Source organism: Dermacentor andersoni, chromosome 6 (genome assembly GCF_023375885.2).
Source record: "Dermacentor andersoni chromosome 6, qqDerAnde1_hic_scaffold, whole genome shotgun sequence".
NCBI lineage: Eukaryota > Metazoa > Arthropoda > Arachnida > Ixodida > Ixodidae > Dermacentor > Dermacentor andersoni.
Window position 1 is genome coordinate 164,975,217 of NC_092819.1, and position 16,717 is coordinate 164,991,933.

Consider the following 16,717-nt stretch of genomic DNA (forward strand, 5'->3'; position numbering starts at 1 on the left):
GACCATCTCTTCCAAAAATGGCCGCCTTCTGCACTGGAGCCTCGCTTTGCAACAATATTCCTTTGAGGTGCGTTACAAAAAGGGGAGTTAAAAAAAAAAATTATGGGCTTTTACGTGCCAAAACCACTTTCTGATTATGAGGCACGCCGTAGTGGAGGACTCCGGAAATTTCGACCACCTGGAGTTCTTAACGTGCACCTAAATCTAAGTACACGGGTGTTTTCGCATTTCGCCCCCATCGAAATGCGGCCGCCGTGGCCGGGATTCGATCCCACGACCTCGTGCTCAGCAGCCCAACACCATAGCCACTGAGCAACCACGGCGGGTAAAAAGGGGAGTCTCAACGGCAACGCCGACGGCTTAAGTTGAGGCCCCTAACGTAGGAATCAGCCTCAAAGTTGTTTGTTACTGATGTTTTCTTCCTGAGGCAGGATTTTTAACATATTGCTTTTGTTTAGTGTTTCAAAGTGATGACGTGCTTTCTAGTGCAATTTTCCAATTTGTGGACGCGTTCTGAGTGCTGCTAGACTACTGTAAGGAACTAGGCAGTAGTATAAAAGGGGAAAGAGCCTGGCATGGCTTAGTGAGGGTTGTGTCGTGCTTGCTGACTGAGCGGTTGAGTTTCGGCGTAGTTCTAACGCTTGCCGGAAACGAGAACAAAAATGTCAACTCTCTCGAAGTCACTTTGCAGTGTCCTGTGTGAACTTGAATGATAGAACGAGGCCTTCTCTGTGCGCTGCGCTCAAGAAACGCCAAAGGACGACCGACTTCGGTTATGAGCATCATCGAGCGACATCCCTCCGGACAGCGGATGCAGTCCCCTGACCATCGGGATCTCCTTCTCCCGGCGGGGCGGTCTGTTACGTTTCGCCTCCGACACGCGGTATAGCCGGCGCGGATGCAACGGACGCCGGGGCTTCGTTCAAAGCGGCGGACATTTTGGCCCGTTCAGCGCTGCCGCAATGCTTCCTCCGAAGCGGGTCCAGGCATGTTTCAATGCCACGTGTCTTCGTGTGTGTGTGTGCGTGTGTGTGTGTGTGTGTGTGTGTGTGTGTGTGTGTGTGTGTGTGTGTGTGTGTGTGTGTGTGTGTGTGTGTGTGTGTGTGTGTGTGTGTGTGTTTGTGTGTACATGTTGGTGCCCACGCTTGTCAAAGCGCGGCAGTCGGGGAGAGGAGCTCCCCAACTGTGAAGCGAGGAGGTCTGACCGGCGCCGGCCCGGCGGATGCGTCACTTCTCATCTCAACGTGTCCGTGCGGCGCCGTCACGTGCGCCTAATCCCGAGCCGTTCCTTCTTGCCCTCGACTCAGAGAGTATAAAAGCAGCAGCCCACGGACGCCGAGAGAGGCTCCGATTTCTTTCGTCGAGTAATGTGCTCTCCCGTCTCTCCACTTCGGTCGACCTGACCGGCCACTCTTTTGCGATGCTAAAATAAACAAGTTGTTCTGTTAGCAGTCGACTCATCCTTTGCCAGGACCTTCGGATGCTTCCAGCTGTGCCCCAGGCCGCCAGGCCAACGCTACCCTTGGGGCCTGCGACCCAGATGCAACAAGGTGAACAAATTGAAGAACAATATTTCTGTCTATAATTTTTTTTCTTGCCTGTATGTAAGTAAAGTTTGGAATAAGTTTGTCATTGCAAAAAAGCCCAGTTTGTGGTCTTTTATTGAATAAACCACATATTGTGTATAGTTGAAATGCAGAAATTTGTTCTCAAATCCTCGGGTGATATATGTTCTTGCAAGTAGCATGGTGTTTCATTACTTATAAAGATAGTAATCGCAGCGGATATCGTTACATGGGTTTATACACAAATATATGTGATTACAAACTTATTAGAAACTTACTAGAAATATGTAAGGCATGAATGTTTCTGCACACTTCATCAGCTGTGAACGTGCAAGAACTGCTTCTACTGGCTGAACTGGCTGACTTCACTGCACAGTTTTGATTTACTTTTATTCAGCGTGTCGTTTTATACTGTTTTATCCCAACAAGAACAGGCTTTGTGCCTGCTTTTCGCATTGTTGCACGAGTCCTACATGATTGTGCAGGAGGGTACATTGTCACTGTGCCACTATAGCAAGCAATTTACTTAATCTACTAGCTGTACAGTTAATTACCTTGTAGAGCAAGTGTTCATACAGATGCAGTAAGGATACAAAGTCCGCAACATAGTCAATGTTTATTGGTTTCTGTGCAAGAAAAAAAAGATTGTCCAGAGAAGAGGTGCAACTTAACGTGCATGTAATATTTTATTCAAGCCACGGATTTAATGCTATCGTAGCAAATTCATTACGATAGCCTACACTTTTGCTCTGTCAAATTTAATAAGAGGAAAGATAAGCTTTCAAGATGCATTGGGAAATTCATGCTTGAAAACCGACAAGAATATGCAACTGAACGGTACCACTTTCAGCGCAACGTTGAAACTTCGGGTACTTTGCTGTCTTGTCATTTGCCCTTGCCGAGGTTGAAATAATTCAAGCTGCTCCGTAAGCGGGATTTTTTCATGCTACTCAACAAAAGAAAATTGTGACGACCTCATCGTCTGCTGGGGATCGAACACCTTCTAGCACTGACAACTCGCAAAGGCGTACGAAGCAAACGTGAAAATGTACTTTAGTTGCTGCGTAACGTGTCAAAAAACGTACATAAATGGGAGAATCGAATATGCGGTACAAGTTTTTTATTCTCCCTTCGCGTACGTACCAAATTCGACGATCCGCGTCTCCGCGCATTGCACTTGTCGCGCGAGACGGCATTTTCCAAAACGAACCGGCGAAATAGCTCCGTTGACAGCTCTCCGCGCAATTTCGACGAAAAATCACAGCGATCGGTGCGACGGTGCGACTGTGTGACCAACCGGTTAGTCGCAGCCGAAAATCGGGGGGTAGGCACTGCGACTGCAATCTTCATCGCAAACGACGAAAATCGTGCTTCCAGTGCGACGAAAATCGCATCATGTGAAACAGGCTTCATAGTTGACAACAAATGAAAATTCCTGGAGTCGCAAAGCCCAGCGACCAAGCCGTCCTGGGGTCCCAGAGGGAAGTGAGCCAGCAGAGGGCATGGTGGTCTGTAACGACCAAAAACGTGCGGCCATACAAATATGGCCGGAACTTGGCGACAGCTCAAACTAAAGCCAACCACTCCCGCTTGAATAATTTCAAGGAATAATTTCTCTCGGCAGGTGACAGCAGGCGGCTGGCGTAAGCTATCACGCACTCGGTACCATTCTGCTGTTGGGCGAGAACAGCGCCAATGCCATGGCCGCTTGCGCCAGTGTGGACATTGGTCGGTGCAGATGGACCAAAGTGGACAAGTATGGGAGGGTGGTCAGAAACCCGATGAGGGCGGTGAACACGTGAGCCTGCTCCGGGCCCGAGTTCTTCTTTAGAAGATCTATCAAAGGCCGAGCAACGTTGGCGAAGTTTTTGAGGAAACGGCGATAGTAAGAACACAGGCCGACGAAGCAGTGCACATCAGAAGCAGAACGTGGCAGAGGGAAACTGCATACGGCGCGAACTTTTTCCGGATCGGGTTGGACACCGGATGCGTCAACGAGGTGTCCCAACACTAATCTGACGGCGCCTGAATTGACACTTCGTGGAGTTCAGTTGAAAGCCGGCTTTTCGGAAGACCGCAAGAATTGCAGCGAGTCGGGTAAGGTGCCTGCAGAACGTGGGAGAAAAAACAATAACGTCGTCAAGGTAACAAAGACAGGTGGTCCATTTCTGGCCTCTCAGAAGAGAGTCCATCATACGTTCAAATGTCGCAGGAGCATTGCATAGGCCAAAGGCCATGACCTTGAACTGATATAAGCCATCCGGCGTGATGAAGGCCATCTTCTCGCGGTCCATTTCATCAACTGAAATCTGCCAGTAGCCACATCGAAGATCGATGGACGAGAAGTACTGTATTTACCCGAATGTAACGCCAGTTTTTCTACCAAAAGCACAAGTGAGAAGTCACCCCCTGCGTTACATTCGAATACTAGGTATAAAAAGCCTAAGAAAGGCACCAAACACTCATTATTAAGCTCGTTTAATGTGCCGCATTTACGTGCGTGTCGATTGACCTGCTCCTTCAAAGTCGCGCGCTCCAAATTCAGCGGTCAACCAATACACGAACCACGGCCAGGGCGAGTCGCGAATGCGGTGCAAACGCGAAAAAGGCAGAGCAGACGACACCAACGAGAGCGCGCCAGCAACGAGTTACCTTGGAAGGACCAAACGTGCCTGTGAGTGTCGAACGATTGGCGCGCGAAATGAACGCGCCTTTTTTTTATTCTAGTGACGTAGCCGTCCGGTTGGGCTACTGGCGGCGCGTCCTGGGCGCTTGTTTCCACACGTGACCTACGCCACCGACTCCTCAGGCAGTGCATAGCCACATTGTCTGTTCAGCGCTTCGACATGTTGGTGTGTTCCTGCCTGCTCAATGTGCCACCCAAAATGGCACGCTCTCGCACTCAGTATACCGCTGGCTTCAAGCGCAACGCTATTCTACTTGCCGAAAAAGTCGGCAACTCAGCGGCCGCAAGAAGCCTGGACATCAATGAATCGATGATAAGAGGATGGAGAAAGCATCGCCACGAGTTGTCCAATTGCAACAGTCAAAGAAAAGGTTTCCGTGGGCCCAATAAAGGGCGCTTCCCGGATTTGGAGCGTCGTCTTGCGGACTTTATTGGTGAACAACGCTGCCGGCTTCTTGGTGTGAGCATTGAAATGCTTCAGTGCAAAGCACGTGAACTTGCACGAGACGTGGGTTTGGCGCCAAACCAATTCAAGGTATCGCGCAGCTGGATACAGAAGTTCATGCGAAGGGCCAGTTTTTCCCTTCGACGCACTACCTCGATTTGTCAAAAACTACCCGAGGACTTCGAGTCTAAACTTCTCGCGTTTCAGCGGTATGTCATTGATCTCCGCCGCTCTACCAACATGCCACTTGGACGCATCGGGAATGCGGACCAAACCCCCGTGTACCTTGATATGCCAATGGTTAGGACAGTGCACAAGTCTGGTGAACACGAAGTTCGGATTAGAAGCACTGGAAACGAAAAGAATCGGAGAACAGTTATGCTCGCATGTTTGGCTGATGGTCGCAAGCTCCCTCCCTTCATAATTTTTCGCCGGAAGACTATCCCGAAAGAAAAATTTCCAAACAATGTTGTCGTACGCTGCCACGAAAAAGGCTGGATGGACTCGGGACTCGTCATAGATTGCATTTCCAGCGTTTCGGACTGAAGGCCAGGTGCACTGCTGCATCCAGAATCAATATTGGTGCTGGATTCTTTTCGAGGTCACCTCGCACCCGGCGTGAAAGAAAAGCTGCAGCGTGACCGAACGCATTTGGTTGTTATACTGGGTGGAATGACGTCCATTCTTCAGCCCTTGGATGTTGCTTGAACAAGCCGTTCAAGGATCGCTTGTGGCAGCTGTATTGGGACTGGATTCAATGTGGATCTACCCCAACACCTGCAGGGAGACTGAAATGCCCGAGTGCGTCTACTGTTGCCCAGTAGGTTTCAGCTGCTTGGTACGGGCTGTCTCATGAAGCAGTCCACGGCGCATTTAAGAAATGTTCTATTTCAAATGCCCTCGACGGAAGTGAGGACGATCTGTTGTGGGAAACAACTATTTCGCTAGAATAGCAGCTTGGGCTTGTTGGTTTTCCATCCTGCTAGTAACAGCGCAAAATGTAGACAAGGGACGAGACAAGTGGTGTCTTCTTGTCTCGTCCCTTGTCTACATTTTGCGCTGTTACTAGCAGGAGGGAAACAACTAGTCACAAAGAGGAGTCCAGCTGTGATGACGACAGCGACGGCGACATCAGTGGCAAGGATGAAGATTAGGCATAGTTTGCAAGTACTTCAATAAAGCTGCTCTCAACTTTTCCTATATGTTTCCTGCGTTACATTCATGTTCCATAGTTTCAGTTCCGCGTGTTAAATTCGCGTTTTTGCGTCTTTGATCTTACGCATTCGCAAAGTCGACCCTCGCGTTACAATTGGGGTCACGTTACATTCGGGTAAATACGGTATTTAGCTCCGTGCAAACAGTCCAAGGCGTCATCGATGCGTGGTAGTGGGTAGATGTCGTTGCGCGTGATTTTGTTTAAGTGGTGATAATCGACGCAAAAACGCCAGGTACCATCTTTCTTTTTCACAAGGACGAAAGGCGAAGCCCAAGGGCTGGCTGATGGCTCGATGACTCCTTTGCGGAGCATTTTGTCCACTTCTGATTGGATGACTCAACGTTCAGCATGCGATACCTGATAGGGACGCCGATGAATAGGGTTCATGTCTCCAGTGTTTATACGGTGGTGAACGACAGATGTTTGGCCGGCCTGTGGCCGAAATCAAAGATGTCACTGTACGATTCAAGCAGCTGACGTATGTCCGTGGACTGTGCAGAGGTGAGGTCAGGTGCAATCATTTTCGCGGAGTGATCCGTTAAGGAACCAGAGCTGTGAGCTCCAATTGGCACTGATAAGCCACTCTCGCATTCAGACTCTCAATGTCAAATTCAGAAGCACTAGAAACACTGGCCAAGAACATGCCGGCCAGAATCATTTGAGGTGGTAGAACGACGTCGTTAGTAACCGTGACCAACGCATGTGGCACAGCAATGTTCCGGCTCAAAAGCATGTCGATGATGGGGTGAAGCACATATTCACCGCCAGGAACTTGTGGCTAGGCGGTCAGAGTGATGTAAGTAACTGCCATGAGTGACAGACGCACATCGTGAAGCGAGCACAAGTGTGGTGGGGCGGTGCTCGGAGCATCGGCGAGTTGAGGCAGTTCCAGCTGAAGAACGCTGGTCGCGCAGTCGATGAGAGCATAACGAGTGGATGAAAAGTCCAATCGAAGGATAATGTCGTGAGGGCAGCTGTCGATCACAGCAAAGAGAACAGAAGTAGGGTGGCCAACTATAATTAAATGCGCAGTACACATACCAAGAAATACCAGCACGCCGTCGTCGGCCACATGAAGCGGGCAGCTGCTGGGGTGAGGCCCTTCTACGTAGGCTAGCATTCATCACAGATACGTGGGCTCTAGTGTCGACGAGTGCTTGGACACTTCTCCTCGTGGGCACAGACAGAGGACTTGCAGCGGTAGTTGGTAATGCAGCGCCACCTTCGAGGGCTGCATTTTTTAGTTTTCCGAAAGGGTGCGGCCAAACGCCACAGGGGACGAAAGGTGACGTGGCTGCGGCGGACGGGAAGATGGGCGACGTGTTTGCGGTGAACGAGGTTGGTGTGCGTGCCACAATGGTGAGTGGCTGTACCACGTGTTCCGAGCAGAGTTGGCGGCGCTGTTAGACTTGGCGGTGGGCGAAACATTGCGGCCATTTCCATAAAAATGGCTCAGGTTGGTCGGCGTGCGAGGTGTTGAGGGCCACGAGTTGCGACAGTATCGGGCGACATGACCAATGCGGCGACAAATGAAATATATCGGCTGGTTGTCCGCAGTTCTCCACTCTGTCGGGTTGCGATAATGCGGAGAGAAGCGTCGGGGTGGAGCAAAAATAGTAGAGGGGCGTTCATTAGCTCTGGGATGGGCAACAGCACAGACAGAATGTAAACCAATGTTTTCAAGCTCCTGGCGAAGTATGGCTTGTACGAGAGGAATTGAAATGTGGTAGCATCAGGGCCACACGAACAGAAAGCTGCGGGCGCCATCGCATCCAGTTGACGTTGAATGATTCGCACCACGTCCTCTGATGGCGATCCATGCTGCTGTGCGGGTTGATCTTCACACGTCGACGTTGCAGCAGTATTGGGAAGTCTGGCAAATTGTTGCAAGACATGCTGGCCTTTGGCCTGCTCAAAATGTCGGCACTCTTTAATGATTGCATCAACTGCAGAGCAGCTTTTGCACATGAGCAGATTAAACGTGTCGTCAGCAATGCCCTTAAGCACATGCACAACCTTCTCAGCTTCTGTCATGTCGTGATCGGCCTAACGACAAAGTGCCAGCACGTCCTGGATGTACGAGACATAGGACTCCGTGGGGGATTGGGCACAGGAGACCAGTTCCCGCTTTGCGTCAATTTTACGGTCGGCTGGTTTGCCAAACAGCTCTGTCAATTTCTCTTTGCATTGGTCCCAGCTGGTTAGCTCCTCTTCGTGGTTTTCGTACCATGAAGAGAAGCTAATTAACTTTAAGCTTGTCAAGATTTGCATACCAGCATGTTCAAAAAAGCCCATTATGTGCAATAAAGCTATTGGTTTATTATTGAAATGCCAAAATAAACACAAAAGCTTTTTTTGAACTTTTCTGTGCATATTGTCTTACTAAGGACCTTTGTGAAAAACCCATTATAAATTTTTTTATGAGGTGCAGATGAAAATGGACAGCTTAATTGCACTCATCAATGTTTCACGATCTAAGTGCAAAAGACAGAATGATTCTGTCTTCTTTCGTTGTGAAATTGCACTGGGATGGGTGAAAGCAACTGCACAAAAAATGAAAGCTGAGAAAACGGAGCTGAAAGTTTTATTTGCTGGAAACATCAAAATATTTGCTTTGAACACCTAAAACCCGCCTGGAATGTAGTCCTTTGCCAGTGAAAACACATTTTCTTTACATTTTGAGGTAATTTTTCACTTTTTTACAGCAGTTTCGTGTGCCTTCGTTGCCTTTTTGATACGTCGTGCAACCTTTTAAGCAGCCCGTCGCAGTGAACACGATCCTGGACTGTATCCCAGTTGTGACGTGATTGTTTGCAGTGCTCTTTCACAGCCAGCATTGAAACAGCAAACTGCATCTGCCACAGCACTTTCAACACTCAGGAGTGAAGCAAACTGATTTTTTGATTGGAGTGACCAAATGACACTGTTCAGCGACTCGATGGCATTCTGTGTCTTGCCTTGCTGGCATCTTTCAAGGAGTTCTCTAGCAGATAGACGTTTATATATAGGCAGGAGTGCTGCTCGAACACGTGCACGAAGCTGCAGCTTGTGTGCAGGGGCTGGTTGACCTGAGGCCACCGGAGAATTAAACTTGCACCAAGAGTTCACGCCAGTGGGACAGTGCTCGTGATGCAGCTCATCATCGGTCGATGTTATAAGGTGAAAAGTAGCCATGATGCTTTTTTCCATAGCAGGCACATTAATTTGGGGTGCTTTTTATGGCTAAGCCATAATAGTTTGTGAGTTCTTTAATTAAACCCTGCGTTAGGCGGCCCTTTCCACTCATGCTGAGCTCACGGTCCTTGCTCTTGTTTTTCTCAACAAGGTTGCGCAAAGCAGTTCCCATTGTTTTTTTCACGTGATTCACACTCTTGCTTGTGTATGGGTATGAAACCATACACCTTCTCTTCACTGAGGGCAATATAAGTGCGGCTATCCCCATCACAAAGGACATCTGTGTAACGGAGCTGGTGTTTATGAAGAGACCGCTGAAACATGGTTTCTGCTGCAATTATTTTTATTTGTCCTGCACTTGCCTCGGTGTTTCTTTGGCATTATGGTCGGTGTTCTTCATGCCACTCTGAATAAATACTGTCTCCAGGCTTGGGGCCAAGAGAACATCCATGGCAATAATTGGAGAGGACACAGTAGTCCAAGACAAGGCCAGAATATAATTCACTAGCACAGCCAACACCAATGTGACTTGTGTGGCCCCTTGTCATCCAAGTGCCATCATAGATCACATCAATGTTGCCTGGGGCGCATCCAAGTTCCCTGTAGATCTCGCGCACCTTCTGTGCGCTTTCGGACTCTACTGTCATGGCTGCTGAGGCAGCGGCAGGGTGACTATGCAGCCTTGCATAGGACTTGTGATGCCGTCCTCGATGGGAAATGCCCATGTGGGAGAAAACATCATTCAATGTGGCTTGCTTTTTGCCCACTGACTGCACAGCTCTCAGTGCACGAACGTTCACTTCAACAGGGTTGATCTTCTGAGTGCCAGCACATCTTGGGGATGACCACCTTTTGCTTATCACCCCACAGTTCCATTTTAGTCGCAAGCCCAAGACATGGCCCAGTTTCAACACGAATTTGTGTTTTCCCGCACCAATTGCAGCTTGCTGCAGAGCGCAGCTCGTTTAGGAGTCCTTTATATTGACGCGTGCATCTATTCTTCTATGCAGACGACAACGAAGATAGAGACATTAACGGATTTCGTCTAGTGGGTCAGTGGGATTCGGCGAGGACGAAGAAGACGTGTCTCTGGCCTGTTTTGTATTTGAACAAGTTGTCCTACGGCTCTTGAACGTCTCCCTGTCTACAGTCCGCGTTGTACTGCGACACTGGTGGAGGTGCTGGGTACTGACCGTGCCTGATGCTCGGGAGTCCTTCTGGGAGTCGTTCCTCTAGCCTGGACGCGTTATCACCAGTTTCAACACCCGTGCATCGCTTTAGTCGTCGACTGCTAGGCCTTGCCCTGGAGTTCTCCCCTCTTCAACCACCTCTCTCTAGGAGCTCCACACATCTCGCAATGGCCGAAACCAGCCCAACGCAAGCACCCCAAAGCCGCCGGTTTTCCAGTCCACAGCAAGTAACCGTTCTGCATCCTCTGGTTCCCAATCGCTATCGCGGAGCAGTCTTCGAAAACATTGAAGACTGGCTTGACAAATATGAACGCGTCGCACAGATTAATCAGTGGACTGAGCAGCAAAAGCTCTCCCACGTCTATTTCGCCCTTGACGACAGTGGCCGTACTTGGTACGAAAATCGCGAAGCTAGCCTAACGACATGGAATGACTTTCATCAGAAAATCACAGATACTTTTGCGAGTGCCAACCGACGCGACCGTGCCCAGCAGATGATGGGGCTACGCGTACAATAACCTAATGAGTCGGTAACAATGTTCGCCGAGGACATGGCCCGCCTCTTTCGTAGAGCCGACCCGAACATGACTGACGAAAGAAAATTGCGCTACCTCATGCGAGGTGTAAAAGAGCAGTTGTTCGTCACCGTCACTGACTTTATCAAAGAGGCTACGGCTATTGAGCGGGCCCTTCATCAGAGATGCAGACAGTACGTTCCGACTGTCCACCAGCACCACAATCAATGCCGCCGCACTGACTGGCGAGTATCAGAACCCCTTGCGAGAATTGATCAGAGAACTCGTCAGAGAAGAAATTCAAAAGATTCTGACACCGACAGTGGATAGACCCGTAGCGTCAATCGCCGGAGTGGTGCGTGACGAAATCAGGCAGGTGTTACCGGCAGCCGATCTGCAAGATCACCGATGTCCCATGACCTACGCAGCCGCTGTCCGATGTCCACCACCCGTTACAACCACACCGCCGTACCACCAGCCTCCGACAGTCGCTCCTTGGCCACCGCCGCAAGAGGGGGCTTCGAGGTGCGCACCCGTCAGGCAGCTACAGTCATACCACCAGCCGCTGTTCACAGCGCCTTGTCCAACGCCGCAAAACGACACTACGGGACGGCCGCAATTTCGGAGAACCGACGCATGGCGCACCGTCGATAGGCGCCCACTCTGTTTTCACTGCGGAGGCATCAGCCACATTTCGCGTCATTGCTGGCATCGCGACACATCATTTCGACCTTTTCGTCCGTGGTCCTATGGTCAGACGTGTAACTGACGACTCCATGCTATGTCGCGACGAAACTGCTTTTCAGGGACCTCCAATAGCGCACCCGAATGACGAATCTGTGCCGCATGTTCAGTCCGATTTCAGTCAGATGCCTTCCCCTACTGGACGTACTTTTGCTGACCTCCGAGGACAAAGGTCGCCCAGCCCACGCCGGGGAAACTGAAGGCGGCGACCTCTGGGGGTAAGGTTGCAGGCCCACCGCAAGACAATAAAAAGCCCCCGACACTCTCGCCGCAGAACGACGTGAAGCCGATAAACCCCGACACCGAAGAAATTGTGAGCGCCGACATTGATGTTTTGGTGGATGGACAGCCGGTGACAGCGTTAGTCGACACTGGTGCCGACTTCTCTATAATGAGTCAGGAACTCGTCCTCCGCCTCAAGAAAGTAAAGACGCCATGGACGGGACCCCACATAAGGACGGCAGGCGGGCAATTACAGATGCCTATCGGAAGATGTACTGCTAGAATTAGCATCCGGGATTCTTCTTTCGTGGCCACTTTCATCGTTCTTCCTGTGTGCTGTAAGGCATTGATTATTGGAATGGATTTCTTTAAAGAATACGGCGCCGTAATTAACATTCCGGACCGCATGGTGATGTTTTATAAGAGCCCTGGTTTAGTCCATTGCTTATCGCCGCAACGCAACTCCTTTCGTCCTGCAGAAGACGACGTCGTCATCCCACCTCGATCATGCACTCTTGTTACGGTAGCATGTGACACACCGTTTCATTGCGAGGGAGTTGCCGACCAAATAGCCACGTTGTTGCTTACTCACGGTATCTCGGTCGCACGAGGAATAGTAAATGTCACCGACGGGCGCACTAACTTGTTACTAACCAATTTTAGCACAGAGCGACGGTACCTTCCACAGGGCACGGCTGTGGCTTATTTTGATGGTGTTGCGGATGTTCGAGGCTGCTGTTCGCTACTCGAAGAAGCACCTACGTAAGTCCCAGCTTCTGCACTCGATGTCAGCACTGCTTTGTCGCAACACGAACGAGAGCGGCTTCTCACGCTACTGTCGAAGTTCAATGGCTGCTTTACGTCGACGTCCAGCGTCGGACGGACGCCTCTAACGAAGCATCGGATAATTACAGAGGATATGGCAAGACTAATTCACCAATATCCTTATCGTGTGGCTCCCAGAGAACGTGAAGCCATACAACAACAAGTGACAAAAATGCTGGAAGACGACGTGATTCAACCATCAACGAGTCCCTGGGCATCTCCTGTAGTTCTAGTTAAGAAAAAAGACGGCAGCTTGCGTTTCTGCGTGGACTACCGAAAACTAAATCAAGTGACAAAGAAAGACGTGTACCCGCTTCCCCGTATAGATGATTCACTCAACAGGCTTCGTCACGCGCGTTACTTCTCTTCAATGGACTTAAAAAGCGGATATTGGCAAATCGAGGTAGATCCGAGAGACCGTGAAAAAACTGCTTTTGTGACGCCAGACGGCCTATACGAATTTAAAGTCTTGCCTTTCGGCTTGTGCTCTGCCCCTGCTACATTCCAACGCCTCATGGACACTGTGCTTTCGGGTCTGAAGTGGAAAACCTGCTTAGTGTACCTGGACGACGTCATCGTGTTCTCCGCAACTTTTGACGAACACCTCCAACGGCTTGAAGCGGTTCTGCAGTCCATCCGGTCCACTGGCCTCACCCTGAAGCCGGAGAAGTGCCACTTTGGCTTCGGGGAACCACAGTTTCTCGGTCACGTCGTCAGCCACGCAGGTATTCGCCCAGATCCTGAGAAAATTGCGGCCGTAGCACAGTTTCCAGTACCAACCGATAAAAAGGCTGTCAGGCGCTTTCTGGGCCTCTGTGCCTATTACCGCCGGTTTATTGCGGACTTTGCTCGCATTGCGTCTCCGTTAACTCGCCTGACGAGAGACGACGTTGTATGGGGCGACGAAGAGCAAGGTGCATTCACTGACTTGCGGGACCGTCTCCAGACACCTCCAGTGCTTGCTCACTTTGATGAGACCGCTCCTACGTTGCTCCACACTGATGCCAGCAATGTTGGCTTGGGAGCTGTTCTTGTGCAGTGGCAGGAGGGCACATAAAGAGTACTTGCCTATGCAAGCAGAACACTCTCACGCACAGAGGCCAATTACTCCATAACTGAGAAGGAATGCCTAGCCGTAGTATGGGCTGTTATGAAATTTCGCCCATATTTGTATGGCCGCCACTTCACAGTTATCAGCGACCACCATTCACTGTGTTGGTTGACAAACTTTAAAGACCCTTCGGGACGACTGGCGCGTTGGAGCCTACAGCTGCAAGAGTTTGACATGACTGTCAAGTACAAGTCGGGGAAACGACACACGGATGCTGACCGCCTGTCTCGATCGCCGATAGAGTCGTCTGCTCCACCCGAAGAAGACTCGGCATTTCTTTGTGTCCTGGACACATCCACCATCGCCCAACAACAACGGGACGACCCTGAGTTGCTTGAGCTCATCAATTACTTAGAGGGCAGATCTGCGAAACCGCCTAGAGTTTTCGCAAGAGGCCTGTTGTCGTTTTGTTTGCGGGCCAAAGTCCTCTACAAAATAAACTTTTCTTCGACCGGGTCCCCCTGTCTGCTCGTCATTCCTGCAGCTCCTTGTACGGAAGTACTTCAAGCCTGTCACAACGAGGTGACTTCTGGTCACTTAGGCTACACGAGAACGTTGGCCAGAGTGAAGCAGAGGTACTACTGGCCGAGACTTAACACCACCGTGAAACATCACGTCCGCACTTGCCTCGACTGCGAGAGGCGCAAGTTGCCTCCGTCGAAACCAGCCGGCCTCCTGCAACCCGTCCAGGTTTTTTGAAGGCCATTTGACCAAATAGGAATGGATATATTGGGTCCGCTTCATACTTCTACTGCCGGGAATCGCTTTGTTATCGTAGCAGCCGACTATCTCACACGTTACGCTGAAAGAAAGGCAATCCAGAGAAGCACAGTGGAAGAGGTGGCGTGCTTTTTCATTGAGCACATTGTGTTGCGACACGGCGCACCAACCGTCGTAATAACAGACCGAGGAACCGCATTCACTGCTGCGCTTTTAGATCACGTTTTGCTGCTGAGTGGAACGGCGCATCGGAAATCAACCGCCTACCATCCACAAACCAACGAATTAACCGAACGCCTAAACAAAACAATTGAAGACATGCTCTTCATGTACGTGGATGTTGAACATAAAAATTGGGACGGCATCCTACCGTATATCACCTTTGCGTATAACACGGCGAAACAAGAGACGACGCACATGACTCCGTTCACCCTTGTTCATGGGCGGGATGTACAAAAAATGTTGGATGCTATACTTCCACATGACTTTGATGACACTGATACAGACGCCGTTGTGTTTACGCAACGCGCAGAAGAGGCTCGGCAACTCGCGCACTTGCGGATCTGCCAGCAGCAAGACTACGACGCAGGGAGCTATGACCTTCACCGTCTAATAGTAATCTATGACGTCGGCGACAGAGTGTGGGTTTGGACACCCATACGAAAACGAGGCCTCTCCAAGAAGCTGTTAAGGCGATACTTCGGACCATATAGAGTATTGCGCCGACTCAGTGATGTCACGTACGAGGTCGTCCCCGATAGTCCCGATTGTACGCGGCGCCGCACGCACCGTCCTGAACTTGTGCACGTTGTCCGCATGAAGCCGTATGTGAGCGAATAACTATGCGAGAGACCCTTAATTCCGCAAGTGACACTTCTGGTCTACCATCGGGACGATGCTCTCTTAGGGGGGGACAAATGACGCGTGCGTCTATTCTTCTATGCAGACGACAACGAAGATAGGGACATTAACGGATTTCGTCTAGTGGGTCAGTGGGATTCGGCGAGGACGAAGAAGACGTGTCTCTGGCCTGTTTTGTATTTGAACAAGTTGTCCTACGGCTCTTGAACGTCTCCCTGTCTACAGTCCGCGTTGTACTGCGACAATACACAATGAAAAATGATGACTTTGGAACCATATCGTCGGCACACTCTCCTTCTCTCAAAAGCTGAAATTTCCTCTTTGTTGCAGAGGTAGATGACAACGCATTCAAAACATCCGTTCGTTTCGCAATTTTTACATTCATGAGAATTGGAGCTGAAATCCGTAGCTGAATATTTGACGCAACGTCTGCTCTCACCAATGTCACATTGCCGTCACGACCACGTGCGGGTGCGCCTTCACCACCGCACGCGGGCGCGTCGTCACCAGAGCCCACGGTTGCGTCGTCACCAGCGCACGTGGTCGTGTTATCACCACCGCACGCGGACGCGTCATCAACACAGCTCACGGTCACGTCGTCAACATTGCCCACGGTCGCGTCGTCAACACAGCCCACGGTCGCGTCGTCACCAGCGCACACAGACGTGCTTTCCCGATCACCCACGTGCGCTGGTCGCACCTCGTCAACACGGGCGGCGGCATCCGCTTCTGTGGGTAGTTTTCCCCTTCTGTTCCACGCCTTTCGTCGTTTTCCGTACGCGTGGGCCGTTCGGAACTTGCTTTCTTTGGGGCTCATCACAGAACATGCGTGTTAGGGTAGTTCGGCTGCCACGATGGTCAAGCACAATGAACGGAACGCGCAAGGCGCTGCTGCGCCAATGTGCGCAAGTGTGTTTCACGGGCAATTCAAATGTACCACAGCCAATAGGAGCGCTCCATGTTCCCCACGTGACTACTGCGCCCAATCACGATGCCACTTTTACCTCTTTATCGCTCACGTTTGCGTTTGCTGGTTTTATTTTTCAGTGGAGAAATACGGCGGTGCGGCTATCTTCAGCTCCGATCTCTCCTCTCTACGATGATACCAAGATGGCGGCGCAGCGTCATCAGATAGCCGAGCTATCAACGGCGCGACGGCGCCTTCCGAAGCCTGATTTTTTCAAAATTTTTGAAGACGGCACTTTAGGAAAGTGCTGTTTTCTCGATTTCTACCACGTATTTTGTTATAATACTTCACCACGAGGTAAAAGAAGGTCTGAGGATCGCGAAAAAAAATTAATCGGAAAATCAAAAATTTTTACCATTTTAACCACTTCAGTTGCCGCATCCCCTAAGTAATTACAATTCATTACTTTATCTGTGAAGTGCAGAAACTTGGTTCAGGTTAACTGGTGCTAATGCTCAGGAGTTTGAATTGCCAGC

The 16,717-nt window shown here is 50.3% G+C and overlaps 1 protein-coding gene across 4 annotated transcripts in view; it reads right to left on the reverse strand.

The window, feature by feature from the left end:
* The window catches only part of Scm (Polycomb protein Scm), a 298,625-nt gene that overhangs the window by 45,062 nt on the left and 236,846 nt on the right, over positions 1–16,717 (reverse strand). The window lies entirely within an intron of this gene.